The sequence below is a fragment of the Opisthocomus hoazin genome, chromosome 5, assembly GCF_030867145.1.
Source record: "Opisthocomus hoazin isolate bOpiHoa1 chromosome 5, bOpiHoa1.hap1, whole genome shotgun sequence".
Taxonomy (NCBI): Eukaryota; Metazoa; Chordata; class Aves; order Opisthocomiformes; family Opisthocomidae; genus Opisthocomus; species Opisthocomus hoazin.
The window spans coordinates 61357754-61384218 of NC_134418.1; the positions used below are offsets into that span (position 1 = coordinate 61357754).

At 42.4% G+C, this 26465-nt stretch overlaps 1 protein-coding gene across 6 annotated transcripts in view; it reads right to left on the reverse strand.

Moving 5' to 3' along the window:
* Positions 1-26465, reverse strand: part of BMPR1B (bone morphogenetic protein receptor type 1B) — a 259241-nt gene that overhangs the window by 74847 nt on the left and 157929 nt on the right. Inside the window, exon 1 of one of the 6 annotated variants that reach the window (XM_075421482.1) lies at positions 10061-10123. The exons of the other annotated variants lie outside the window; for them this stretch is intronic. The gene's annotated coding sequence lies outside the window, so the exon portion shown is untranslated. Of the gene's footprint in view, positions 1-10060; positions 10124-26465 lie in introns of those variants that run through there. 6 annotated transcript variants of the gene reach the window in all.

Here is a 26465-nt window from a genome sequence, read left to right on the forward strand (position 1 = left end):
CCTATTAAAAACAGTGTATTATAGAGACTGAACTTGTTTCCCCTTCATTTTACATCAGCTACGCCTTTATTTCTCTGCTACCTAAAATAAACACAAACTATGTGTTACAAACGGAAGAATACACCACTAAGCTGATTTTACCACATTTTTTGGTGGTGGGATGCTAGCTTAGCAGACAAACCTGTTTCAAGGGAAAAGTGTTTCGAGCCCCTTCCTGGGGCTGAAAGAAACTTGGTTACACAGGTTAGATTTTTACATAAACAACTGCCCAGGCACTTGACGTGCTTCCATAACTTAGCGGCATTCCATTTTATTTGTTTATGAGATTTAGTTTGCTCTTCTTCGGTGGTACTATTTTGTTATTAAACAAAACATCTACATGACTCCAGTGCATCTCCACAGAGCTAGAAAGAGTCTAGGGATTTTTTTCCCTGCAAAGAAGAATTCCGTGTGATTTATGAGAAAGTTACAATACTATATTTAAAACACAAAATACCAAAGTACAACGGCAGTAGATATTCCAGACCAAGTCCTCCTCAGGTTGTATAAAGCATAACATCACCCTCCATCCCAGAGAAAAGTCAGCTTAAGACTTTTCGAAAGACTTTTGTAAGACTTTTCTAAAAAAAAACCCCTCAAAAACCAAACCACCATACAGTACTGTTAATAACCACCCACAACAACAGCATTAGCTATCGCTGACTGCTACTAAAGATACTGGATCAATCCCAAACATTTTGCAGAACACCATTTTAAAGGGAATTGACCAGTAACACTATCAGAATATAACAATATTTCTATATTTGGGCTTGCATGGAGACAATGACCTAAGAGCAATATGAATTTATGTACATTTAATACAGCCACTACCAGGGAGGAACCATTACACATACCAGCATCTCTATTTCATACAGAGCAGCAATTCCATGCCCAGATTTTCCCACGTGAACAAGCCTCTCCCTAGACAGTTTAATCCTCGCTGTCCAGCTAAAACGCCTACTGCAACTATGCTATCTCTATTAGCAGGAACAAAAATCTCTAAATTTCTTTTGTTGCAGCTATAGCTGGAATTTTTCATCTCCCTTCTTTTTTTTAATGGGAAGAAATGTTAATAACAACTGATTTGGACAGAATCAGCTATAAAATTTTACAAAAGCCACAATTATTATAGACAATTTTTTTACCTTCCTTCTTTTTACTGACGCCTTCTGGTATATATTAATTCATTTTCCAATTTATAAGGCAACAAAAATAATAAATAATATACATCTTCAAGCCGCTACTAACAACTGAACTGCTAAGAGAACATAACAACATTTGACAAATACTAGAGTTTATGAGATGTCCCAGCTCGTTGAAAACTGATCTGAAAGAACGCTCCCAAAGCCTAAATTTATTCACAAAATTGAAGTCAGTAATGACAGATTCAGAAGGCAGCGATGTTATTTCTTCATCTGAGGGTGTATTTTCAGCTGGTGACTTCCTACAGGCAGCTATCGTTCATTCAACAAAATCTACTAGGCAGCCCTTATTCAAATAGAATGTATTTAACTACTTAAATAAAATACTGAGTTTTCATTTGTTAGTCAGAATAGAAAAGAGGTTAGTATAATGTCACCTAAATCATTATGCATTCAGATTTAATAAGAAAAAATGTAGTTTGGTTCTGCTTCCAACAGCTAATCTGCATTGAAGGAATAAATCAGACCAAGTCCCAAGAGACCACCAAATCGCTCTGTGTCGGAGGGACCCAGCTAATCCACCGAGCAAAACAGTGCCTTTTTAGCAACCTGATGTCAGATACTTCCACCCTGTACCATGATGCTGCATAACTTATGCTGAGATATCTCAGCCGGTACGAGCTTCAAACATTGCACAGTGAGCAGCATCTATTTGGGCAGAAGGAACCAAGACAAGCTCAGTCACCACCAACACTGAGGAAAAACGCCATGTGATGCTTCTGCTTGCCTTGCATTTCTAATAAAACTGAGTTGCCAAAAGGAGATAAAGCTGACTTACACACTCTCTCACTGTATGTTCTGTTCTGAGAAGTGCAGGAAATGCTTTCATCTTCATTCCTTACACAGTGTATTTAATTAATAATTAATTAATTTAACACATGTTATTTGATCACAACATATGTCAATGTAGAATTAGATTGTTAATCATTACATTTCAGAATAGGATTGTTGTGCTTTTTTCATCTAAAGGAAAATCTAGCTGGCTGTAAAAGTTCACTTTGTATAGAAGTTGCCACGGTTAGAAAAACAAAAAAAAAAAGTCCTCGCATTGCTTATGTTGACCAGAAACTAAACAGAGCTGCCCATCAATAGCCTTAGACAGTACCTAACCCAGGTAAAGGAAGAAACAAAGAGCATTTGTTTCTGAAGCTTGTCACTTATGCTGAATTTCCCAGTGCTACTGCATAGTGACCAAGACATTCTGCGGTTGGCAAGAAAGAGAAATCTTCTAGAAATCTCCTGCAAATGAAACCCAGCTGCTTAAGCACAATCCCAGCTGTCTCTTGCACCGTGTGGCTTTGATAGATTAAATTGAGCATAAGAAAGAGATGAAATATTTACAAAAATTAAAGTTGCAGGATACATGTCAGTAAGCCTGAAAAACACTTTTTCAAACGAAGACAGGAAACCACATTTTTCACCCAAGTGGGTTAGGTTAGGTTAGAGCAGTGGTATTCGTGGAGCTCCTGAGATGCTTATGTTTCCTGCAGATTGCTTCACTTTTATTCAAACCACTCATTCCAGAAACAGCAACCGCAAATACTGTCTCTGACACCAGTGTATCAAACATTTATAAACAACACATTCAAATGAAATATTATGTTTTACTCCTTATCCACCAGAAGTTTAGTATTTCGAAGGCTAGGGAAAAGCTCAAATCACATACAGTACTCTGTGCAATGATACTGTACCCTGGACACTGAATAATGCTGGAACAAACAAACCTACTCCCTGTTCCACATTTAACAGAATGCTATTGAATATTTAAGCATATGAATATATTCTGAGACCTCTTCAGACTGCTTGCTCATCAAAACTTCATACTTGTACTGCCTTCCTCAAAAGAGCAGTGAAAGGAAAAGTCAACGTGGTAAAAGAGCACCAGAAAGCATAAATTAATTAAGATAATATTTACAATTAAATGAAGCCATGGAAGCACTAAATACTTCCATTTTTCCAATGATAAAAATCTTGCATAATATTCCCAAACACAGCTAGCATCTCTCCAAGGTCCAGGTCTTGCCTGTCTCAGCAGATCTGTTATTGCTATGGGAAGTGCTAGTACAGTAGAAGGCCAGGTTTTCCTTTCCCAGCTGTTCCCACCTTTCATCCCGCTGCAGGCAACCATCTTAGAAAGGGTGGCACTCTCTTTCAAGGTGCTCTTCTCTCTCTTTTGGGGGTTGAGAAACCCAGAAGAATTTTTTAGGGAGTTAACTTTTTGATCATTTAGCACTCAACTACTTCAAAATCCTGCCTGACATAAATATCCATTCAAATACAGAACTATGACTTCATACACACAGATGTGGTCTTCTTAGCAAAGCAAAACTAACACATCAGATTTATATTTATTCTATGGATTAATAATAAAGGGGCTGCAGCTGTCTGTGTAGCTCACTGAATACTTTTGAAACACAAATTAAAAAGCCCTTGACTTCACGCAAAGCATGAACAGAGACCAATCTAACACTTCCCATTGGCCTTGTGCTCCTTGTACGCCTCCTGAGCACGTTACAGGGCTGTTGGATCATAGAATCACAGAACAGTTTGGGTTGGAAGGGACCTTATAGACCATCTGGTTCCAATCCCCCTGCCATGGGCAGGGACACCTTCCACTAGACCAGGTTGCTCAAAGCCCCATCCAACCTGGCCTTGAACACTGCCAGAGAGGGGGCAGCCACAGCTTCTCTGGGCAACCTGTGCCAGGGCCTCACCACCCTCATAGTAAAGAATTTCTTTCTTACATCTGGATGAGCCAGGACTGCAGAGCTGTCCCAAAGGAGATAACCCCTGTCCCAGAGGTTTATCTGAAGAAGCCCAACAAGCAACATTTTCCAAACTACCTTTCAAAAGAGGAGCAACGAATATCCCATTTCCTTTTCAAGGAATATTTATATGCTAAGACTCAAGTACCTTTTACACTGCTAAGCTAACGCAAAGCCAGATTTCAGCAAAGAACAATACACTTTCTTAGCACGCACATTTTGAGTTGTATTTACATGAACATGCTGTGTCTGAAGCAACAGTCCAAAAATCTGATAGATGATCAGTACTGTTGCAACATGACAGTAACTCCACAGGCAAACAGACGTCATAAAAATCAGTAGCATTAGAAAATACCTCCCTGCAGTCAGTTTTCAGCATGAAATACTAAAAAATAGTAGAGATGCAAATAGAAGTTAGTAAACAAACATGACTATCCTTGGTCTGGGTAACCAAACTGATGCACTAGTCATTATGTTTTTAAAGGAGTTAAGTCTCCATTTCTGCAAAGTATTCAAGAAACAGAGTAGTCCTGTCAGTCTCAAAAGGACCATTTAAGTTTAAAATCATACAGGAGTTTGAAGTAACCTGCTGAGTAAACGGTTCATGGTTACTTTGGCGCATCTAGTTTCAGTCCATTTAAATATTCTGCTTTCTAGTGATGAATCTGGAACAAAGACATTCAAAAATCATACAAGTGAAGCATTTGCCAAACTGCAAAACAAGTCAGGCCTGCAAACCCGCTGTCTTTGTCAAGGCCAGACAGCTGAGGACCTGACACTGGGTGGGTGATAAAACTCCAGTTCAGAACAAGTGGGTGCAAAGTACACTTGGTCTGTCCTGGGTTGAACCATATCTCCTAGAAAAACGAGGAGGGAGGGAACAAAGGAAGGCAAGGTCCTGGTATTGCTATCTTCCCTCCAGGTATGATGCTGAAGAGATCAGATTTCGAGCATCTGTGATACTCACCACAAGCTGCTTTTATTGCTGATTAGTAGTGAGAGATTAATAGCTGGGGATGCCGCATAATAGCTGCAGTATAAAACTCTTGAACACACAGTCATGGTTATGCATTTAACAGCTGGGTTCATACTTCCAGTGGATTTTGCCATATGGTAACCAGGATCAGTTTACACTTATAAAATTATTACTTTAAACACGTGCTGTACAACTACACCGCACAGCTACCGCTAAAGTAACGCAGCCCAAAGGTCACCTGTCCTCGTGCTTCCCAAATCATCCTTCAGCTTTCAGTGTCAGGTCCTATCTCCTAATTCCAAAAATTTTTTAGCTGTAAGCCTCTGATTTTTGAAACACATCGAGGAGCAGCAAGTACCAGAGGCGGGAGGCAGAGGCTTGGCGCTTCGCCAGACAACAACTAGACCAGCAGGTGAACGCGAATTTTTTTGGATTAAACCAAAGCACCGTACTGCCTGCTAAATCCCTTAAGCAGTGAACTGTATGACAAGTAATTATACCAAAGAATTTCATTGCATCAGGTTTATATATTCACCAGCTTGCAACGATAATTAACAATTGTATCTACTCAAAGTCCCTGCGGCTTTGGATCTGTTAATTGTAAAGGCCGATGTGTCGCTCCACAGGGTGAGGCTGAAGCATACCAACAGAGAGCACGACAGGCATAAGCATTACACTCCTCCTCAGAGATACAACTGGCTCCTGCCCAGTTTTCTCATACTTTCCCCCCCATATTTTTCATGAATGCTACACTTTTTCATTCAGAAATACGTCTCTGTGATTTCCATGTACCAGTTTAATGCAAGCCTGTGACATGATCAGTGCCTTTTGGAAAGATGCTCGTTTGTGGCTCCGCTTGGGATGCCACCAATGGTAGTATGGGAAAGATGCAAAAGTCTGTCAAACCAACATCCTGCCTGTGTCTTACACGGCTAAAACAGCCAGGAAAAGCTACAATTTCTGATAAAGCTCCATTTTTACAGTAAGTTAAGGCTTACGCTTCATTCCACGTGTAGGACTGATACAGCTATGTAGTGCCAGATGCAAGGGATTTGGGCCAAAACCACAATTTTGCCCCAAAACAACCTCTTATGCAACATTTCTTTCTTTCTTTGAGCTGAACTTTGCTCAGATTATGGGATAGAAGAGAGTTTTTCAAAAAAAGAACAGGTGTTTTGGCAAGGAGAGCTTTTGTCACCCGTTTGCTTCGCAGTACAATCCTCTAGTTTGTATCCTCCAACTCAGCTCAGCATTTTTTCTAAACATCCAGTTAAATTAGCTTTTGGCCTATGGTATTTATGCTTCAGTTTTCAAATGATGATTACCTTTTCTGACTTTGCTTTTGAACGTTTCCTTCAGAATGGATCTCCTTAAGTCTGAATTACAGCCTGGAAAACTACCCTCTCTAAGTTTGTATTGCAATTTAGAAACAGAAAATAGTCCTCAGTCCTAAAGCCTGAATACAAGATCTGCATTTCAGTCTGACTGAACTACACCGCCATTCCTCCTTACACTTTGGTCTCAAGTTTAGAGAAGGGAAGATTAAATTCAGCCAAAACCACCCCAAACAACAGAGATGAGCCATGGCCAACACAGGCTTGTCAAGAACAAACCATGTCAGAAGTATTTAAATTCCCTCTAGGACAAGGTATAGGCCTTGTGGACATAAGACAACCAAGATTGCATGTGAGCTGGAGGATAGGGCTAGTATTCAAAAATGTTCTTAAGAAGCTGGAGAACTGACTGGGAGAAGCTGGGATGCTGTTCAGCAGTGTAACACAAAACAAGATTGGTATAACATAATGCACACATGCAAGCAATTGCACAAATAAACGCTCGTGTCTGAGTTCTGCATTTTGCGCAATGTATGGAGAGACTGAAAAATGCACAGCAGAGGTCAGCAAGAGTAACTGGAGACACTCAAGACTGGACAAATAGAATTGGGCTTGAACTCAAGCAAAAAAGACCAGAGTACACTTACGACTGATTTTTCTAAAGGTGACAATAGGGAGGCACTGGCACTGATTGCCTGGAAATCTGTGGTCTCCTCATGACTGAAGAAAAGTCAAATATTGGTAACAAACATCGTATGCAGGTCAGAGGGACTGAAGAAACTATTGGCATTGCCTTCCTGCCCTATATCCAATGCAGATCTGCCTTTACACTAATGATATGAGTATATTTGATATTAGTAACCACGTGGAACCATCGGCATCTCCCCAGGCATACGAACAGGCCAAAGGCAGATTCCACAGGCTCATAGTTCATGTCCCCACTGTGATCATCTGGCAAGGAAATAGAAGCTTTGAAGGTAAAGAATAGAAGCATCTACTAAGCAAATTTAAACTAGAATGAATACAGCTTTAGAAAACCTTGCTCTCGGCCTGAGGCACAGTCTGAATTACTTAGACCTCTTAATTTGCTTTTAAGCTCTCTTCTCGTAACAACTTCTGGCCTCGAAACTGCCAAGAGCAATGGGACTCTGACCCATAACCCAAAGGGCAGGAGGAAGCAAAGTGTTACAATTATGTAACTTAAAAAGTAATAATTACATACATAATGTAATTACACAATACATCGTTGTACAAGGTGTTTTCCAAGGAGCACTCAGCTTCAGTTGCTATCGCTCTCTCTTTCTTTAATTGATGAAAGATTTTGGGCCGGATCCCATCTCATGCTCAGTATTTTGGAGGAGGACAAGGAGCTGGTGAGAGCACCCATGGGAACCCACATGGGCGCTCCCTGGCAAAGAAACCCCAGCACAAGCCTCTCGCCTTCTGCGTGGTCTGGTAAACAAGAAATACAGAGTCCTCAGCAGCGAACAAATCCTGTGCTGAACAAGCCACGAGTTGCATTTCCTAAAAAGTTTGTACCAGTGCTCAAAAATCAAGAAAAGATTCGACTCCCAACTGATGGGAAGTTGGGAACGTATTTCAGATGCGGACTGTGAACTCACGAGCAGCTGGATTTCAAACAATGCTACTGGGAATCTCCTACTGACACTTGTAGTTACGCTGTTGATAAGACACAACGTTTGAGGATCTTATCTTTTGGCATAACTTTCACATGCTCATCTTTCAGCCTAGAATTCTGCAGAGAGAGAAAAATCTTGGTCTCTTCTGGACAAGAGACGTTTTCTGTGCACATCTTTCAGCAACCTACTGCATTTCTTCTACAGAGCTGCCTAATGCCCTTGCAGATGCTCCTAAATCAGAATACACCTGATTTCCTTTGATGGTTGGACTTGATGATCTTAGAGGTCTTTTCCAACCTATGATTCTATGATTCCTTGAAGGTCACTGCACCAAGATTCTCAATGTCTTTAAGAGCACATTATTTTGACATGGATAACTCTGAGGGTACTCTAAGAACCCCCTTGTTTTTCAAGGGTTCACACACACAAAAAAAGCATTAAAGCATTTACCCATCAAAATTTTAAAAAGAGAACACAGAAACCGGTAAGACTCAGAAACGTTCATGACTCCTGCTTTCGGGTGAGCTGACACCGCCCCAGCTGCACTCCCCACTTCGGCAGCAGAGGGTGCTGGCAGAATACCGAGGGTCCCTGCAAAGATATCCACGGCTGGTCAGTGAGGTGCGACCCCAATTTGTCCAGAGCATGCACTTCACACAACTATCACTTGGGAAGAACAGCACCAGTGAATGCTTTTAAACTAGGTTTTCAGTGTCACCTGACGTCTGTAAGATGTGCTTATCCCACGCAAAGTTGTGCAACCTGCCTAATCCTATGCCTCATACACAGGTTCTGCAGTCACGTCTGAAAATGAGGTCAAACATTAGATATAAAACATCAGTCCAGTGGTTCTCGTGATGCAAGGAGAAAATGATCAACCATGGATCACAAGCTTGAATCTGAACTGCGTACACTGTTAAGCTTGGTGCAGGCTCCTGCAGTCCAGCTGCTGCTCTGAATCCTGCTCAGCAGCTCTCCCCAAGCCCAGCCGCTCCCATGGACACTGCATCCACTCCCCACTGCACAAAAGCCTTCAGGACAAATGGACTATACGCGTGGTGCTGCTGCTTCTCCTGCTTCTTAGCTTTGCCATGTCTTATTAGGAAGCCAGAGGAAAATCATCTCAAGCATCAGAAAAAGGCATGGCCAATGCTGAAGGGCTGCAGGTGAGGTCACAAAGTTTATCATCTGTTTAGTTCATGGAACTAACTAATTTATGGGGAGAAAGACCTTCCTTGCTGTGCATGTTTTTTTCTCTTTTCAGATGCAATAGCTAGCTGCTTCATGATGAAAACATCCACGCCAAAACATCAAGAGTGTTTCATTAAATTATTTACCACTTTTTAAAAGACACTAAACAACACAAAAAGTCTCTTCAAGGACAGTAATTTTACAGTTCTTCCAAAGAACATCAGTACGTGAATGAAGCGCGCAACTGTAAGCACCCTGATAAACCCCCGAACACAGGCCCTCTCATTTACTGCATCCCGAACTTGTTTCCAAACGCAACTGTTTCAAGTACCTTTCGAAGGGATTAATACACGTTCCTCATTTTCACTCTCTGCAATGAATAAAGCTGCTGTGATTTTCCTGTCAATCAAAATTCTGCCTTCTTACAATCTCTGTTTACTGCTAATTAGTGCCCTCTCTTCTTATTAGCTATGTCAATTTTTTGCTTCTTGATGGGTAAATACGGCATTTTCACTTACAATTAGCATGACACTGTCACGTTAACACTGCAGCACGGACAAGCTGGGTCTCCCCAGGCACCCTGCACAGCGTTCCTCAGCCTGCGGTCACGACCAACGCACCCCTCGCTGGGACAAGGGGTAGGCGGACACAAGTTACAAAACGCACAACCCGAAAACGCTGAAGGTTTCTAAAAGTGGACTCGATTTAACCCAGTCGCTTTAAAAGTTCTTCCTCCGAGCGGTGCAGGCAGCCTCCAGCTGTGCCATCGAACAGAGAGCGGTACCGGCCGCTGCCGTTCCTCCCGCACGCCGTGCCCTCCGGCAGCACCGCCCGCACCCCGCGCAGCCCCGCAGCCACAGCCCTGAGACCCCCCCCGCAGCCCCCTCCCCACAGCCCGCTCCCCGCCGCTCACCTCGGCGTGCGGCCAGCGCGGAGCAGCCGCCGCGGCCAGCCCCGCTCCGCCCGCCCGGCCGCCGCCTCGCCGCGCCCCCGGCGCTGCCCGCCCGCCCGCCTCCCCGGGCGGTCCCGCCGTCCGGCTGCGGGAGGGGGGAGCCGGCCCCGCCGCCCGGCGGCACAGGGGCAGCAAGCCCCGGGGGGAGCGGGGAACCGCCGCCGGGCGAGGGACCCCTCGGCTCCCCGCTGCCCCGCCCGGCAGAGCCCCGGCCCCGCAGGGAGGGCAGAGCCGTCCCGTCGGGCCGCCTCTGGCTGCCGCACCGCCGGCGTTCCCTTTGCCCGCCAGGACACCGCACCAGCGCCCGCGGGGGCTGCGGGCCTTTCCCGGGCAGAAAGAGCTGCCCAGCGATAGCCGGGGACGGGGAGCAGCACCCAGTGGCGTTAGTTAGGGGCAGGCACCCTCCCTGCAGCCGCAGCCCGCGCTGCTTTTCGCCGGGCAGGTGCTGTGAGCGCCTTCTGAGCCGGTGTCGTTCTTCCAGCACTGAGGGAGCTGCTCCCACAACCATGCCGTGCTGGTTGCCCCGTAAGCCCCTCAGTCCATCCGGCTCGCACACCCATCTCACTTCACCCGTGACGGGGACAGCTGCATCACCCCTCGCGCTGGGTGCGCGAAAAAAAGGCCGCCCCATCTACGGCTAGGGTCATTAGACTGCTGTGTTAACAATTCCTTGATATTCGCTCAGAAAAATACTGTTTGCAGTGGATACACCAACTCTGATCGCTTGCCCGGAGAAAGGCTGCTCGGGTAGCGTCAACAGATGCAAACCCCCAAGACACCCACCTGCACATCCACCCCTCGGGACAGCAACGAGCGCTCTGAACAACTGTTACGGCATCAAACAGCAGAAGTACGTGGTCTATGCTCTTGAGCAAAACAGAGGTGAGGTCCCTAAAACACCAAATACAGCAAAATAACCGGAATATTACAGACTGACACACTGCAATAAATGAAGACTCCCAACCACCACTGAGCAAAAAAAAACCCAAAGCAGGGGTAAACTAGGTATTTACAAATAAGCCCCATACCAATATACAGTCATTATTAATGAAAGCACTATTATTTTTACCTATAAGAATGAGAAAACTAGGTTTTGTGATTTGTTAGCTCATTTTTGATGATGTTTGTTCAGGTTGGCACCGATACTGGACTGCTGCAGCTAACAGAAGCCTGGCATCTCAGCATGTAAATTCCAGTACCATGCTTCAAACGATATTTTGCTCCAAAAATGTGATCCCCAGAAGCTTTCTGGGGATGATCCACATCTTTGATGACGCTTAGCGAAATGGAAATCTTTCAAGCGGCCGCCTAGCAGCTGTCGTACAATGATTAGTTATAACAGCAGAAAATTCAGCTTAACATGACTGAGGTAATCTGGCCAAAGCATTCATAAACCAGACCTTGACCAGCTATCATAAATGTGATGAGCATTGCTCTTGTCTTCCCAGTGATGTGTGGAATTTATTGTTCTTTCCTCATCCTTTTGTTTAAAACTCTATTACCTGCTTGATTACTATACCATTTTACAAAGCAACTACAACATGGATATAGATTTCTATGCACATGACTGGAATACATCATTTATATGAATATAATTTTTCAGTCTTTTTCACGTGTTTTCACTGGAATATAGAGCAAGAAAGTAACACGGTAGTGTCTAAACTATTTATTTTCTGTTATGAATCCTAATTAAAGATTTGCTCCACATACCAGTTTTCACGGGAAAATTTATCTTAGTTCTAAAATTCCTATTTAACCTATATGCTGTCTTCAAAAAGCATGGTTGATGTTTCCTTCCCAAGCTCCCAAATCAGCACAAAAAAAACCCTTAGAGCAATGATTTATCACTTGCTGACGCCACTTTAAATGTTTCTATTACTAAAACAAAAAATCCCAAACTGCCACATATCACACATCCTTCATCAAATGCCACAGAGCAGACCATTCTTCCTGCGTCAAACACAGGATGGCACTCCTATGGCCTTTTTGACTGCAAGACACAAGAGTATCATTATTTTGGACAGGCGGGACAGACACCATAAGCCCCAGTCCTGTGGCCATACAGGACTGCATGGATTCCGAGCTGCGAACGGCTGACTCTGAAAGACTGCCATTAAACACATGGGGAGTCTAACTGGGATGCTTTTAGGACGCCAGCAGAATTGATGCATCAGAAAAAAAGTTTCTTGTGCAGACTAAAACAAACACAAGTATTTAAAACCAGTCTTTAATTAATGTTTGTATCTGTCCACAGATGCAGCCAGTGGAGTGCTGGAGAACCTCTTAAAACTCACTGGCTTTCATCAGTTCTTTCGGTATTCAGCACCAGTGCCTAACAGGTATCTGTTAGGGTGTAGGTAGCAGGGGGACTCTTTTAGACAAGCAGTCAATGATTTCTTCCTCTAAGTTAGGTTTCCTTGCAAATCCATACTGTATATATGGATATCGGGTGGCATTCCTCCTTGGGACAGTGGCCAAAAAGCAAGCATGAATTAGTTTAACACATACCTTGATCACTTTTTTGAAGGCGGGGGGGGAGGGGGAGGAGTGTGACATGGTTGCTCGGGCCACCATGATCATGGATTTGATGACACAAGAGATTTCCTTCCTGTCCCGTATTCCAGTGCTTCTGACATTAACGTGATTAATGCCATCCCATTCAGCAGAGCAAAGAGGTGACAGCTCGGTGATGGGAAGAGGTTGTTTGCAGATACACCTCCTGCTCATGTTTCTCTAATGTCCTCAGAGTTCAAGGTGTGAGCTGCAACTAAGGAATTACTATTGTGCATTTTCAGTGAGGAGCAGGACACTCCTGTTGTTATTAGAGCACAAAGCAAAATAAATCAATGAAGCAAGCAACAATGTGCTGTAATATTACAAGGTTTGTAGGCAGGCTGTCAGCGTTCATGGATCTAAGCAGGTAAAACTACTGCACATTATTGCCCTGATAGGGACATTATATTTCTGAAAATGGAAAGAAAATTTTCAAGTTATCATAAATGTGAAAAAAATATTTTTACATCATAGATAATATCATTGTTTCCATAGTTGTTAACGTCATCAATGACGTAACCGTATGTTTGACTTCTTCCTGCTAATTATGCTACTTTTCTACATATTTTGTGTTCTGTAAAAGCTCTTTGCCCATTAAAATCCTTTTCTAAGCAGAAGCACAAATCAAAAAAGTCTAAATTAACATTTCATTGCTGCTCTTTTTTTTTTCCTAGTTAAAAAAAAACAGTCCAGTACTTAAACTACAATAAGTAATGTCCACAAACGGAAGGCTCTTCCTTCAGCTGCACCCTGCTTAGTGATGCTTTCTCCATGAAAGCTGGCAGAAATGAATTCTTTGCGGCACTATTCTCTAATGTTTTTACTCGCTTGGTGGTGAAACACAGCGTCCCCATTCGCGGAGCACAAACTCAGAGAGCATAAAAAGATGCTTTCACTCCGCCTTGAAAAAATCAAGGCATTCAAACCCAGGGACAGGCAGACAACAAAGGCTGTGACATGCTTAGAAATCTCCGAAAAGGCACCGGAGAAGCGAGTTGAACTTTTGCTTAAGTTTCTTCGCTCCTGCTCTGCTCCACCGGTGGGGTGCTCCCCGGCAGCTCCGAGAAGAGCAGAGCACCCCAGCCCCTGCGCCCGGACCGCTCCCGCCTTGCAAACAGCCCCCAGCCCCCTGCGGCCCGGCTGGAGGGGCCGTCTAAGTATTCGAGGCACGTATGCCTCTGGGTTTTCTCTTTTTTTCTTTTTCCAGAGATCTGCCAAAGTTTCCCTTCCCCGCTGTCACCTCCCCCCCATTTGGAAAGGGTAAAACGGGAGCAAGAAGGGAGAAAATCCCGTAACTTGTCCAAAGCATGCAAGGATGATTTGTGTTCGCACTTATGGGGTATGACTGTCACCGCTGATCTGCTTTCAGGCCTAGATTACATCTGATAAGGGCTGACCTTATTTGAGTATTCACACATTATGCGCTCATGGAGAGCACGCTGGACACAAAAGTCCCTCAGATGTTCTGGGCATCAATCACGCTCACAGCGTGGAGGCTGCCAAACTTTTCTTCCCTTTAACTCCGGAGAGGAGAGGGTAGTCCAAGACAGACTTAATAAAGTTTAAAGCTGTACCACAGTATATTTGGGGCCCATTGTCTTCTAAAAGTGTGCTTTTCAACAAATTCTCTGCAGTTACCATGGGAAACAATTGGTCTTTAACAAATTGGGGGGGGCAGACTCTAGGAAGGAGGGAAGGCAAACAAAGGGCTTGCCAGGTCCTTAAAGAAAAAAGCAAACAACCAAAACGCTTCTCTCTGGTATTTGCCACATATTTACAAAAACTAAGCAATTTCTCAAAATCATTCCTAAAAATGGAGTAATTTCAAAACACGTCTTAAAGCAAATCACACCCTCAAGAACTCATGAAACTTTTGTTCACCACCCGCAAATACTTACACTCATTACCTCAAAAAATGTGTGCTTTTGTAAAGAACGTATTATAAACATCACTAACCACTAAAACATTTCATCTGTTGCAATGACTGACACCTCTGCTTAACCTTTCCTGATTTCACTAAAATTACAACTGGTTTTATAAACCTTCTGTTTCAGTCTGCGTGTTTATTTTAAATTATGAGAGTCAGGAAGAAATGAGAGCACACAGCAGGTGATGCATGTGCCGCTCTGAAATGTACCTACCAGCAGGGCCCAGCTTAATTTGTAAAGTCTCAATTCTCATACAGTACCATCCTTACAGACAAAACAGACTCTACAGACTGCAAACTTTCATGGAAACAAACAGCCCAAAGAAACCATCACACCTAGCTCTCAAACATCTTTTATTCCCCATATCTGTAAAAAACATGAAACGACTCTCAAAACGAAGTCTGATTTGCTTTGCTTGGAATATGCTTGTTAATTCTGAAATCTGTTTAGGCCAGGTAAACTAACCTTCTTCCACATCTGGCCACTCCAGCAGTAACAGTGAGCTAACGCATTATTTCATATGACTGGAAATAAATAAGTACAAAATAGAAGCACTCAGCAACCAAAGCCTTGGACGGGATGCCCAGAAGAGTTCAGTGTGTTCTCTCTTTTTCAGTTTTAGATGCTCTCAGCAATGGAGGGTTTCTTGCTGAGGTTTGGGAGATCAGTTCACAGCGTGATGCACCTCATCACAGGAAAGTTCTGCTGCTTTCCCAGAGCTGGTTGGTTGGGATTTTTGTCCTTCCAATTTAAAACCATTTATTTCTCAGTTATATGTCAAAAGTGACTGTTCCTTGAGAAGAGGAGCAGCACACTGCCAAGAGAGGTGAAAAGACCTTTAGATCAAGCCATGGGAAAAGCATGTGGAGGAGGAAGTAGTCTTCAGGCACAAGAAGATCTAGTAGCTTCCAATAAAAGGGACAATATCCAAGATATTAGCATGGGGAAATCTACCACCAGTTTCTCTAAATTTTCATTTAAGCCATTCCCAGTAGCAGTTTGGACAATCACTGCCTTCAGGAGGTACATTTCCTAGCAACGACGTGCTGTGGCTGTGCATCAAGTGTTGCGACATACTCTTTTTAAAATACAAACAGCAAGCCATCCATCTCATCATATGTGGGGCTCAGGATACGGCACGCTAACTAAAGGCTGAGATTTAAGTCCAAGTGGCCTTTCTGTAAAGCCCTGTTCAGTCTTAACTGAAATGTTCATTAGAAAGTTTTCGGCTACACAGCATTCGGATCAAAAAGTTTCAAAACAATAATCATCCTAGTAATGGGTCCGATCCAGACTAATATGATTGGGTCTGCAGGATTTTTTCTTGATTAAAAACTAGCCTACAAACATAAATTAAAACTTGCAATATTTTGATGAAAATAAATTAATTTCTTTTGCCAGTATAAGCATACACACGAACGCACACATACACCCCATTAAAAGTTCATTTGTTGGTTTCAAATGCATTACCATATTCTAGAATAAACGCACATTTCTATGAGCAGCTGGAACAACATCTAAATGTGTGAGGGAAGCAGGCATCTTTACCTTTACTAAAGCTCCTTGCTAGGCTGACCATATTTCAGTAGGAGCCAGCATTGTAAAAGGTGTCTGTTTAGGAAAGTTAAAGGAGCTTGGATATGTATTTGACTTAATAAACCAGAAACAATTATTCATAGTGTTTTGTCATATTCTACCTGATCTTGCAACAAGAACCTGTACAGACCTTTACGTGGTACTCCGACCAGAAGTTACCCCCACAAACTGGGAGCTGCACGGCCACCACCAGCTCAAACAACTGAGCACCCCACAGCAACACACCCGCCGTGACTGCCACTGCCAGGGCGACTGCACCTATCCAGCTGTTGACCAAGAGCAGCCTTGTGTCCAGATGTCCCAGACTGTGGAAAAACAAAACCGCACCTAGCTACAAACGCTAAAGACATCCCCCAAAAGTTATATAACATAGCGATCTCTGCATTGACACACCGGATCAGACCAACAGATCAGCTTGTCCATATTCCTGTCTCCAATAAAAGGCATTTGCTTTTCATTAATTTTTAAATGCATTGCTTTTTAATTTCATTAGGACGTCTCCTGTCTTTTATTATGTAAAAGGTTAAATGGAAGAATCCAATTTGCCTCCTCTTTTTACATGTATTATTTTATTTTCCTTCTTCTGTCTCCTCTTATTGAAGTCCTCTCTAACCAGCCCCAAATTTTACATTCCTCGCTCCTCTAAGAGACAGTTCACTTTGTATTTGAGTCACTCACCTATTCCTGCGGTGCCTTTTTATCAGCTGAGATGGCCAGATACGCATGCAGTGTTCCTGGAGGGATGTCGCACTCACTGAGCGACACAGTCGCTTTCAGAAATCAGCTCTAGGTGTTGTTTGGACCCAAATGTTTTATTCCCTTTTCTCACTATGCAAAGCAGAAGATTTAATTGACTTGTTCAAGGGGACAAGATGGATATTTTTGTACTCAATTAATTCAATATTCAGGAAATATACCAGGATTTCATATTTGACAATGTGCATTTGCCAAAAATACTTTGACCTGCCTACTCATATCATTTTGGCAAATCTCTCACAGCTTTGCTTGATTCTTTCTGATCTAAGCTAATTTAAATAATTACTTTTTCCTTCTCTGAAGTCACTCTTTCCTCCAAAGCCTAACATGTCCAAAACTAATTCCAGAAGTAGCTTGTTACTGCCTTCCTGGTTAACGCAGCAGGAGCAACGTGCCTCCCAAATCTCCATTTCTCCTTTCCCTCTCAATATGCCCAAGAATGGGGCTGGAAGATGACAGATGAGGAAGACCAGCAGAGATGGATGCTTTGGTGTGGTGGTTGGGTACAGAGGGAAGGAGAGCAAGGACTCTTTTAATCTTCCGCTGGGGAGCTGAAACTTGTCCGCTCGCCTGCCACGGGCAGAGCTGGCAGCTGCTCTTCAGCCTTTTCGCCACCTGGGAACCTAAATTTAGCCCTCTGGCCTGGCCAGAAGAAAGGGTTGAAGGGTCGAGGGCAGACAGGCTCAGCCCTATTCTGAGCACACCATTAGGGAGCTTAAGCAACACGTGTGCATCCCTGCGCGCGTCCACTCCCGCCTGGCACGTCGTTAGGCAAACCGACCATCTCCCTGCCGGGCGAGGTCTTTCAAGGTGGCTGTAACACCAGCTAACATGCAAATTTGAAAGCGTGAAACAACAAGGTTTAAACCTACATTATTAAGCCACCCTACCGTAAATTTTGTCTTTTTTTATAACTGAGAAAAATTACACTAACAGGTTTCAAGCATGCATAAAAATAATAATAAAAAACCCAACAAACCTTTTATAATGTAAAGTGTTATGGCAGAGTCTCTTGTCTCTTGGTACAGTATTTTATCAGCACTTAATTCCATATTTCAGAAGTTCCCTTCACCACAGTTTGCATTTCAGCCTCCAAGCTATTCTCCCAACCAATAAATGGACAAAGACAAAGATTTATTCCTCCCCTCCCCCCAGTGCTTGTCTGATGAATTTTGGATTTGGAAAGCATCTTACAAATTCAAGATAGGCATCTGCCAAAATAAATCCAACCCTAAATGCTTGCAGAGGATATTTTTTTCTCCCATACCTCTTACTGGTTAACAATTTCCAGTTGAAATAACTTTTTTTTTTTTTTTTTACGGAGCAAAACAACGTATTCCGCTGTTTGCAGTCACATTGCTCTATAGGTTGGACTTCATAGAAGATCACCGTGAAGAACCACAGTGCCACACTGGTTTTAGGTACCCAGGCCTTCAGGGAGGTGAACGCCATAATGTACACCCACTATTTATAAATTTCCTATAATGACAGCTGCACAAAGACCACAAAAGTAACCAAACACACAGAAATTAAATGCATTTCATGCCTTCAGTGTCGCAAAGAGCACAAGCAGTACTTGGCATCAAAATAAATCTCAGATGTATTTACAGGTTTACGACAAGCACATGTTAGAAGAAAGAAAAACAAAATTCACTCCACTGTTACTAAATTCTTTGCAGTACAACGGAAGACACATCAAAACCTCAAAGCAGTCCCTAATGTGACGTGAACACAATATGACCTCTCTCAGTCACTTCTAAACGGTAGGATGAACTTAAAGGCAAGCAGGTGCTTGCATAGTCCACTGGGCTACTGAATTTTCAAGTAGTAATTTCAGTATTGCTTACTTCCGCAATATTATGAAAAATAAATCTACATTTGAAGATATTTGACTTCAACAGTATCCCTTCTTTTGGTGGAAGGTTTTGTTTGCTCATTTGTGTTTTCTTAGCTAAAATGCATATTAAACATACAAAAAACCCTCCTGGATCTGCCTCTTTAAATAAGTAGACAGCTTCTTTCATCCTTCACATTCCTTCACCTGTCCCCAGTTACACAGCACAGCTGCTTGCGGGTTTAAGATTTTTTTGTGAAGTAACAGTTCATGATAATCTCATTAAATCCTTTCTAACACTTTCCAGTTCATACAGGATTTCCTTCGCCGGGGTGAGTGGAGCGAGGATTGGCTGTTTAAGCAATTTCTGTGCAAAAAACAAGAGAGTCACCCAAAGCCCCCCTCGCAGAGCAACCCTCAGCAGCCAGAGGGTGCAGGGGAACCAAAGCTTGGCCCCAAGCGAGCAACTGGAACAAATCCGGAGATGCAGCAGCTCTCTTCGCTGTCTCTCTCTACAGATGAAAAACAGCATTAAAAGTCTAATCCCCAATATCTTTTGCGTGTAAAACAAATCATGTGTTAAGCAGGCTCCTTTACCTGTAAATCATTCTGTTTAAATGTAGACGAGTCCCTGTTTCCGCTAGCCTAGAAAGTACTCATCTCAACGGAGCCGGGGAGTTGCGCTTTCTGGGGAAGGCTCCATGACCTGGTTGGCTGCTCAGACACCTCGGCCGTTCCCAAGAACGGGAGACAAGCCTCCTCAGGGGGAACAGAGAGTGTGAAACAGAAGCGAGACAAAAAGAGGCCTGATTATTTTATAGATATGCCTTCTATCAGATCTCACAAGCAATGCTACGAGTGTCCTGAAAGCATTTTCAAGGAGAGAGACCTCCACAGAGAAGCCTTCACAATGAGCAGATGTAAGCGTGCCATTGGGAGTGACAGCAAGAAAAGCTGGGACGTCTTAAACTGCTCGACGAGGGAACGGGAATAATTTTCAGGCTCCGTTACAAAACTTCTATAGCATTAACTACTTCTATCAAAATGGTCAGTTTTCATTTCACTGTACATGGTCTCACCAACTGCAGTTTAATGGGATTTTTCCCTATTTACATGCACTTAAATGGCAAACGCACATTTCCTGCTCCAACAGCCAAACCCTGCTTTTTCAACTTGCCTGCCTAAACCCACCCAAAACGAGCAGTACAAAACGTGTAAGACAGTTTAAGGTCTGCAGAAAGGGCTGGCCAGCTCAGGTATCTGGATAGCAAATACTTTTACAGGCCTTTCAGTGGCTTAAATCCAGGATAGCTCTGCAGTGATTTATTTGCCTCCAGCAGCTCTAGGGTGGCCTATGTAAAATTAGCCGGTAATCACAAACCAGGTCCCTGGTGGGCACGTTCCACACCCAAAGCAGCAGCGGCTGGTGCTCTCTTACTGAGGGTCCCAACAGAAAGACCGAGGAGCTGGGGGTGGGGGGGGTGGAGGATATCTCACGCCATCAGAAGGAATGAGGCTCAGCGGCAGAGCATTATGCTAGGATTTTGCAGGATCAAAGCACAGATCATCTTATTTAAGCCATAAATATAGGTGTCACTTTTTATGATCAGCCTGCTAGCACTATGAATAAGCATTAAACACAGTTTTTAAGGGTTATGCAGAATTTGTCTTTCAAAAAAATACTCCCTTAAGAGCACACACTGTAGGCTGTTTGCAGTCTGGGTTGCTACTGCAGTTTACATTTTTTTATCTGGCAAGGTGAAGATTGTACATCTCAATGTGGAGGAGAGCAAACATTAACAGCACAACCTGTGTGTTCACCTTTGCAGACAGTTCTGATGTCTGAGACTTCACTGATGAAGACCTTTTGGATAATTGTTGCACCTTATTTGAGACAGAATTGGTTGCAAATCTCCATGCGCTGAAAGTCTGAAAGTCTTGCCACCATCTCCTGTGCTGCAGGGCACCATCAGTACACTGCCCTGCAGGCTCCAGCTTCCTCCATAGAACAAATACGCTTCTCAAAACCCACGTGAAATACAGTTAGTGGTATAAGCCTCACTGTATGGTGCAGTAACATACATTTTAATTCTTGTACACTCTTACAGTGAAGATTGCCAATCCATGAGCTCCCAGCCGCTCATTGCAAAGTGCGTGCTTGCTCTGGTCAGGAATAACTAGGCCAACAGCTACCACACAGGTCTTAGGATGCTGAACTCACCTCAGTCAGCCATCGCTGAAAGGGCTGCTCAGGTAATCCATAATAACTGCGTGGGCCTTGGCAGCTCTGGTACCACAAAAGGAATTTTGCCCAATCTCTGAAAAGCAGCATGTGCATGCACCAAAACCATGCTGACCCATTTATTCCATGAAATCACACCGGGCCAACAAGGGCCACTCGGCGATGTGTTAGAGGAGGCTCTTGGGAGTTCATTAAACTTCTACCACTAAACTTCCCAAGTATAACTGACGTTGCAATTATTTTTTTCTCCTGCCTCCAATGCAACTCCATCCACCTCTGCCAAAACATCCAAGCAAGATGGAGCCTAAAGTGTAGTGCCTATAATTTTTGTTTGGCTGGGATGATTCAGCAACATCTGCATGGTCAGTTCATGTGCTGATGCAAGTCTGGTATCTTCATTGTCTCTCGGTGACCTTAAACCATCATCAGGCTGTGGTAATTCTCATACTCTCAGATGAAACCTAGAAGCTGATGGGAGAGCCCCAAAACTAACGCAACCAAATCAAACACAGAAATGCAACATCTTTTCTTGAACAATTCCCCACTATCTTCAGGAGATGTGAGTCAGATAGATGTTACAGATTTATGTTCTCAATTCCTATTATATTCACTCAGGTCTGATGTAGTAAGTCCCTCTTGTCAAGATTCAGTTTTGCCATATTTTTCATTAATTTTGGCTGATCCATTTTTTGATATATTCTGTGTATGTACTTTCTTTAAAATGTGCTAATTTAGTTGTCTGGCTGTAGATAATACATTTATCTCAGCACTTGCAAATATTCAGATGGAAAATAAAAACTAGACGCTAGAAGCCACATGCTTATTTAAAACATGTAGCTGGACAGTATCAATATGACACAGGGTTAGTAGATTAAAATGAACCTACAATTCTGTAATGTCATCAAATAAATTGACCTGCTAATAAAAGGAAACATATTTCCATATGAATATGAGTGGTATTCAAGTAACAATTCCACAATGATACATTATCAATTAAAGAATTACAATAGTCTACTTTTATTTTTTCTCTCTGATGTTAGGTTGTAATTCATTCTTGTACAGGCAGCTGAAAACTTACAGCTTCTGTTCGTTGTCTTTGTAGTAACTAGGAAATGTTTTCAGGGTCAAATCCTGATTTTATTACAAAAATATCTACACAGCAAATTTTGGAGATGTCTTGTTTTCCTTTATTTAGTTGCTTGTTCTCATCTTTTTTATCAAGATACAGAACTCTTAACAAAATCTATGAGAAACTGACTGCTGGACTGACAAGAGTGTAGAGGAGTGGGTAACACGACAAAAGCAGAAGTAGTTCTATTTACTGCCTTTCTTTAACTAAAAAAGGCTAATTTCCTACCAGGCCACGTGACTTGGAAAGCAAATGTAAGATTATAAGAAAGCAGAGCCATTTAACAAGTCAATGTTTGCAGGGGGCAGCCAATTCGTTATTTAACTATCCATTTATGGTGACAACCTTTTATGTGCAAGAGTGTGAAAATTAGATAAAACATGATCTTTAATTATCTTCTTATGTAGTCACTTCATGTCATATTCTGTCACAATATATCACTCACTGACGTTGCTATATGATACTACAAAACAATCATATTTAATCAAATTACAAGCAAAATGCATTACATTCTAAAATGATTTTTCATATGCAGCTATGTTTCTCCCAGTAATGACATTTCTGAGTTTTGGTCAGATTGCATTGGTGCCCAAGAGGAAGGAAACAATACCCTGTATTGTCAAATTCTCCTCTAAGGCTTAGTTTTAGTAATTTAGCATTCATTCCAAATGATTAAATTCAGTAGTGACTGAATGTAAAGCTCAAAAAAAACCCCTTACCCTCAGAACCTGAGAAAAGTGGTTTTCCTTGAATTTGAGAGGAAAATGAAAAAAAGAGAGGGATGGAGAAAGAGAGAATCAAGACATTGTTCTCATTACACAGTATCTGTGGAAGAATTATTTCAAGTTAGAAAGCTCCCAAGAAATGAAAAAAAAAAAAATCTCACATGCTGAACGGTAGTTCCTGCTTCCCATGAAAGACATCTGTTCTGTGTATGTACATGGTTTGAAAGACATTCCCGGGATTGTGTCAAGCCAAAGGAATCCCCACTAGAGTTACAGAAATAAAAACTCCCTTTACACTGGCAGGAGAGCTCTAAAACGCAACTCTGAAGACACGTATACCACCATCAGGCTCAGAACCGTAACAGTTCTGCTGACATACCAGACGTTACGCAGGATTTTCTCATCTGATATTATATTATGAGAACTGAAACTTTAGCAGGGATAACACTGCAATACTTTGAATTAGAAATTCTTCAGATAAGTATAAGGCGAGATCTCCACTCCTCTCTATTGCAAAATGGCATCATCACCCCTTCTCCCATTTGCAGCTGACATGAAAAATGCCTGGAAAATATTTTCAAAATAGGATTAATTCCATAACACAATTTTTGCCATTACTGATTTTAATGGGAGTGGGACATGGCACAGTTTGAATTATATACTCGTTCCACATTAATTTCCAAACTCTGGAAACAGGAGTCTGAAAACTGAAGTCTAATAATTAATACTTGTGTAAGAAGGACGATCCTTCCTGTGAGCCTGGCATTTTTGCAATCCCTTGTCTACTATACAACCGAGTTCAAATTGCAATTATTTTTCCTAGGGAGCAATTAAACACTGCTACTAATGTTAAGCATAAACACAACTCTAACTACAAGCCACACTCAGATGACCAGCTCAGGTTCAAGGGTTCACTGCACATGAATATCCATAAATACCACTGACAGCCTTAGCAGTATAATGAACTGTGCAGCAGCTCATGCAGGCACTCTACACAACACAGGAACATAATGCCCCGAACCTTAGAGCAAGAAACCTCCAGAAGCAATTCTGAGCTACTTTTATGGCTGAGACAGTGTATTTAAGAACTGTTTAAGAAATAGTCCAACCTTGTTTTTTAAATGTTCGTGTGTCTTTTTTTTTTTTTTTTTAAATCATTCTGTGGAATCAGACAGTAGAACTGAATGAAACGTGAGCTGTACATAAAGATGGCCAGTTCCACTGAATTGTCACACCAACTAGCACTATATTCTTACTTCCATTAATTGAAGCGTGCAACATTACAAATTAAACACCCTTTGCTTTTTAAGGAAGCACATAATATTTTATCTTTAAGATGTTTACATTTTTTTCTTGCAAACATTGGCCACAGTACCACACAGCCTCCCATAAGTAGGTATTTCTGGCATCTCTTGAAATATACGCCCCGCTCCCAGCTCCAAAATCAGATCTGTGTTAAAGAAACACCGTCTATTTTAAATCTAGGGAACAGGTTTGAAGTCCTGCTTTTGTTTCTTTAACTCCACTACTTATTTTCCTAATTGCAAAGATGCTACTTCTCTACTTCTATGTGGAGCTGCAGCATGAATAATAGAGGAAGCTACCATACAAATCGGTATAGTTCATAAAGGCTGCTAACAAAAATGAGCAAATTGAAAATACAGCGTATCTTCAACTGACTTCAAGCTTTAGGAACCCTAAGGGCTGACTAAGAGAACTTTGAGTTATAAACTAGGATGATGTATGGTTATTAAGTCAATGGTGGTTTTGTAGTTACATACAAGGTAACAGCAATGTCCCTTCCTATTTTCCTGATTTAGATCATGGCACAGATCATCTTACAAAGTGTTTTTTGCTATTTTTTAAAAGTCACACAGAAAGTTATCACATCTGTTTCTGTCTCTGCTGAAACGTTATCACTCCTTACAAAACACTAGCTAGACTGAACCGTGTGAGACCCCCATCTATTTTGCAGACAAGTCCGCTAGGCTTAGTTTAAACAGCCTTCAACAGCAGCTTAAGGCAAGATATTTGAGCTTATACCAAAGCAGATGAGAAGCACTCAGTCGTCTTGCCACCTTTCTTCAGGCGAAAGGCAGTAATCATCAGCAGATAAGCAGTAATGTATGAAGACCAGCACATCTGTTCCAGCAGCAAACATCTGTCTGCATCCTACTTTATCAATGTACCGACCTGGAGCTCAGCGCTGTAAGGGAGCTCTGTGTTAGTACCTACAATGCCTATCATGCAGACTGAGAATTTCCAGCAAAGGTTAGGAGTGCGACAGGGCCCAAATATAAGCTGGAGATGATGTCCATTATTTTATTACTAATCTGCTTTGTGATACTTAACATTAGACGAGCGGCCTACTGAAGTTAACAGACTCTTCTGATTTTGAGCTCAGGTTACATATTTATCGCTGATGATCACCAAATCTCCATGGGCATTTGCCATGGTCTGATCAGCTTTAGTCAGCTACACACCAGGAGCTCACACATAAATACCTTGGCATGTAATGAAAACCTCCTTACTTCCTGTGTGATCCTGGGTTGGGAAAAGCATTTCCTAGCTAGATCGTGCTGAAAGACAGCTTTTTAAACATCAGCTTTCTTCTTCTCTGCTCATCAGTCAGGTCGTGCTTCTGCACAGCTTCAGAAGACCTCTCCACCCACCAACCGACCTGAACCAGAGATGCTAATGCTTTTTCGGCCACAACGGGCCTCACCTTCATGCAGAGGCACCCAAAAGGCACATTATTCTTGCAGCTAATTCCTCTGCACCATGGTGGGGGACTGCTGTCTTTAGCAGATGCACGCCTCTCAGAGAGTCCCCAGAAGAGAAGGTGGCAGGGAAGGGACTGTGGTGCACTGGTGCAGTGCATCTGGCCTGCCCACAGCCACACAGTCCTTGGGAGAGGGAAAAGTGGGGTCTAGATCATGAACTGGGTCAACCAGCCCCTGCCAGTCACTAATTTTAATTGAAAAATGGGTTTGTAATTCCAGGAAAAAAAAATCAATACAGTAGCTCTGCTGTGTGCATTTTCTGTCTCCAGCGTTTGCCTCTTTAGTGCTTCAAATTTCTATGGGTGGTTTTGGTAGTCCTTTTAACATATCACCATACAGCTGATAATGATCTTTTTAAAACCTCTGCAAGGGATTTTCCCCAGATAGATGGGGCAGTAACCACAAGCCTATTCAGTGGCTGAAGTAACTTGACGTGAACAGGTTAGTCCCATCTTTTCTTTCTTGTTCTCAAGAACTATTCAACCATACTCACCAATAGCTTCGGAAAGGGGGATCTGAATGAGGCATTATTCATCTTGGGTTGAAAAGCCCTCTAACCCTGCTAGGACACAGGCTAATATACAGAAAGAGGTACTACTTGCTTCCTTCATACCTATAAGCTTACACAAGTCTGAAAATTGACATAATGAAATGTAGCTATTTGAATATCATTAATGCAATTCTTAAAACACTACGAGTGCTGCCCTAAAATTTCTGACATGCAAATACAGCTTGAAAGCATTTACTGTAGTCCTCCTCTGATAACTAGGCCATTATTCCAATGACAGTATTTTGCTTTAGCACCTATGCACAACAGCGG